This window comes from Triticum urartu, chromosome 2, assembly GCF_003073215.2.
Source record: "Triticum urartu cultivar G1812 chromosome 2, Tu2.1, whole genome shotgun sequence".
NCBI lineage: Eukaryota > Viridiplantae > Streptophyta > Magnoliopsida > Poales > Poaceae > Triticum > Triticum urartu.
Window position 1 is genome coordinate 85,255,828 of NC_053023.1, and position 4,664 is coordinate 85,260,491.

Here is a 4,664-nt window from a genome sequence, read left to right on the forward strand (position 1 = left end):
CGAACACTGTTTATGAGCTGGCCGGGATTCTATGAGCCGTCGGGTGTCAGCCTCTGTATATAAAGGGACGACCCGGTGGCGGTTCAGGGCAGGAAAGAACAGATCGAGAGCCAGGTTAAGTGTATCCGCTCCCTGGTCATCGAAACCCTAGCAATACCACCTCAAACTAGATTAGGCCTTTACCTTCACCGCAAGGGGCCGGACCAGTATAAACTTCTCGTGTTCTTTGTCCCGTTTAACCCATTTAAGCTTCCTAGTTGCGATGGCTCATGAATCGCCAATGTTGGGCTTGTAGCTATTAGGTATGACCCGCCCAAGAGGGGTCGGGTTATACCTATGGCGATTCATGAAGCCCAAGACAGCTCTGGAAGATGGCGGTTCAGTTAAGGGCCCAAGACCCAAAGGTGACTCAAGGCCCGTAGAGATAAACTGCCATGTGTACATAACTTTTATTGTAAGGCAAGAATAATTAGAGACCGAGCCGGACATTGTTTATGAGTCGGCCAGGATTCTATGAACTGCCGGGTGTTTGCCTTTGTATATAAAGGGACGACCCGGTGGTGGTTCAGGGCAACAAAGAACAGATCGAGAGCCAGGTTAAGCGTATCCGATCCCTGGTCATCGAAACCCTAGCAATACCACCTCAAACTTGATTAGGCCTTTACCTTCACCGCAAGGGGCCGAACCAGTATAAACTCCTCGCGTCCTTTGTCCTATTTAACCCCTTTAAGCTTCCTAGTTGTGATGGCTCCATGATTAAGTCCTTTCACTAGGACATCTGCCGTGACAATTCCACGACAGTTGGCGCCCACCGTCGGGCCTGCGCACGGTGGATTTGAGTTCTTGAAGGGCAGCTTCGAAGGGCTCAAGGGATACGTTGTGGGACGGATGACCAAGAATCGTCGCGGCAAAGCTCTACATCCAGTACAAAAAAATACACTTCCGTGATGATACGTGTTTGTCACAGTAGGTCACGTTTTCTGTCATGCATGTACATCCATGACAAATTTATGTCAGAATCAAGATAGTCATACCTGTGCTGTCGAAGAAGTGTTTCATGACATTATCAAAATTATCATCACGGAAGTGTCCACTTCCATGACGATAAATCGCGCGTCATAGAAGTGCTTTCGTCAAGGGTGACCGACACGTGGCATCCACAGTAACGGAACGCCGTTAAGCTATCGGGTCCGGTTTTGGATCCGATAACCCATTAACAGCCCCGACCAATGGGGATTTTCCACATGTAAAATCATCTTTGGCTGGACGAAACACGTGTCGGCTCACCGTTGGGACAGATGTCATCCACTTATTGGACCCAAAGCGCCTATGATACATCGACACGTGGCACGGCCCAACAGAGGCCCATATAGGTGAAAAAGGCCGGCCCGGTCAAGGCCCGCAGTACTTACTCAGGTACTAGTGGGCCAGCCCAATAACGGCGTGCGTAATAAAGGCCCATTTACGGCCCGAAGCCAAATCTGTCCCGTCAATTGTTTGCCGGATATTTGGGCCCATTTACGGCCCAAAGCCAGATCTGGCCTGTTAATTGTTCGCCGAATATTTGGGCCCAATTACTGCCCAGTGACTTTCGGCCTGTTAGAGGCCTGATGTAGACATGGGCCCATTTCAGCCCGGTGTGACTTTCGGCCTGGGAATGGCCCATGCTGCCCATGGGCCATATATGGTCTGACACGACATTGGGCCCACTAACGGCCCGTCATAAAGGTGGCAACAGTTAAGCCCAACGTGACTTTGGGCCTGTTAAAGGCATGTCGCATAATTCGGCCCGTTGATGTCTGTACTAAGCTTTCAGCCTCTTAAAGGCCCATGATATCAGTGGGCCAACAAAGGCCCGAGATATGTTTCGGCCTGGTAACTGCCCATGATATAACTGGGCCCAAAAAGGCTCGGTCTACATTTCAGCCTGCTGAAGGCCCGTCGACGACTAGTGAAAATTGAGGCCCAATATGCATTTCGGCCAGCTAAAGGCCCATGGTTTCATCTGGGCCGTAACAGGCTAGTACAATATTCAGACTGTTAATGGCCCAATGCTACCTGGGCCAAACTAAGCGTTGGGTCCACAAAAGGCCCAACTAAAATATAGGCCGGTGTAAGTTGTGGACCTCGCGCAAAGTGTGAAAGGCCCCAATGATTCGGGCCCATGAAAGATGCAGGCCGGCCCAATTGTGGCACACTAAACACTAGGCCCGTTAGAGGCGAATGTTTCGGCCCGGTCGAGTACATCAGATTTTTTTTTTCAGATAGCGAATGATGGCAGTAACTAGTAGGAATTAAGAACAAACCTACTCTATAAAATGAAGAAATTACGACATAGTAACTAAGAATAAACCTACACTATACAATAAAGGATTTATGGTATATTACATCCATTGGGCATCGAAGTTCGCCACCAGTGATCATATCGCGCAACGAAGAAGCAGATTACAAAAACTGGGCACCATTGCAGCGTAACAAAATAATACTGAACCGAGACCACTTCCAAGACAGTTCAAGAAAGGTTAGCCTTGCGTGGGAACTGCTGCACAAGTTGCTGAGCAAGGCTGTGAGACCGGCCTAGCATGTCGGTCATAGCTTCCAGGTGTAGCTGTTTAGCGATGAGGTTCTCATTGGTGTTCTTCGCAATCTTTCTTAGAGATAGGACTTCAAGTCGAAGTTGAGTTGCAGAATGCCTTTTTGCTAGAACTTGGGACTGAAGAAGTCGAACTGATTCAGACAACGAATTCTGTGAGCTTGTCTGACTGCTAGTCTCAAGTAATTTGAACACTGAATCAAGATAACACTTTGGGGTTGTCTCGCTATCTTCAAGATGTTTTGCCTTCTTTGCTGCAATATATGTTGGGTTTGTCTCATAGCCTTCAGCAGACTTGTGCATGCCATCAGGCATATCACCCTGAAACAAAGCAGAGAGATGTCAGGTTTTGCACGTGTATAAACAAAGATGATAACTGTGCTGTCAATTCCATCCAATTTCAAATTAGAAAATAAAGAGTAAGTTCAAAATATCAATAGCATAATTTGGCATTGTTCATAATGCGGGGAGCTTCACCACGCTACTGGATTACCATGTCAACATAACAAGCATAGATGAATGGCAAAGAAAATCATTGTATCTATTTTGGTTAATGTGCATGGCATGTTGTTCATATCATCAGCCACATCACTAAGATAAAATAGGAGATGACAAGGTGCAAACAAGGGCTGCTTCACCACACAATGGATTATAGATCCACAAAAACAAGCATACATATAGGGAGTATTGAGTAATGTGCATGTTATGAATAAGGAATTTGGTTTTACAAGTAAAACTTAGAACTTACGGTTCTTGCGAACATGCATTTTGGTAGAAACAGCAAACTAAACAGCAATAAATGATAGGGAGTATGAGAAAATTAAACAACATTTGAGGATAAAGGCTTTAGAAGGACTGGCTTACATTAACAATTAACACCGGCTTTATAATGCCCTTCTCCATGTCAAGGGAAGGGTAACTCAAGAATTTCAGCACAGACTCTTCTTCATAAGCATTGCCTGTACTCTACATTTTGTAGAGAGTAATTATAGATATGATAATACTGGAAGGGATAGAGGATAATGAAGATAAGATGCAGATTGATGCTACATAATCAACTACCAATCCCCGGAAGTTCAAGCATTACAGGACAAAATGTACTGACAAGAGCAATGGGCTACACTTCTGCACTGGCATTGTCTGTGTATTCTACTTTTTGGTAAGATTAAATATAGATCTGATATTTTTTAATAAATGGTGGGCGACGGAGATAAGATGCAGAATGCTACACAATGAACCAATCCCTCTTCCCATAATACAAGAGTGTTTTGAACACTGGTGTACTGTACAAAACGTTCTTATATTATGGGACGGAGGGAGTAGCTGTTAATGTAAGTACAGTGATAGACGACGTTCAGTCCTTACAAGAGGACTGTAGAGCTAAACCCCTTCAAAAGCATTGGGTTGATTCTAAATTTATGTAAGAGTCCATACGAATCTTATAATGTCCACCAAATGGACGATAACGAGGCTAACATGTGCAGTGATGCTACATAATCAAACAGCTATGAAAGTAAGTATGGTCATACAGGGCAAAAGGTACTCACAAGAGCAATGCAGTGTGCAGTATAGGTGCGAGATTCTATGGTCCCTTGAGAATGAATGTTCTTCTGCTAACAGTTTTCGTACAAGTGAGACGTTAAGGTAAATGCAGAAATATAGTTCAAATTGTGATGTGATATCATAGATAGTACCTTACGCTACAGCCGAGACCAATGTGTAACAAGATTATTCCAGTCACCGTCGGATAAATGTAGCACCGGAGACTTTACAGAAATTTCGTTTAGAGGCTTGCCTTCGAAGTGCCCTTGCCTCAGGTAGGAACGATACTTCATCAACGAGTGCTTGAAAAGCACAACCAACCCTTGCTCATCTTCACAATCCAGTTTGGTCCTCGCCTATTTAAAAGAATGAAATCTTGTGTCTTCTATCAGTAGAAAAATATGCAAAAAGGAGCATGAATAACATTAGTACATTACTTATGCGTAGGTTGCGGAGGAAGACTGGAAATTGTTTTGTGTCTGCGGTATAATCTTTCCATGAAGGAAAGATGCGCACAAAGTTCCTGACA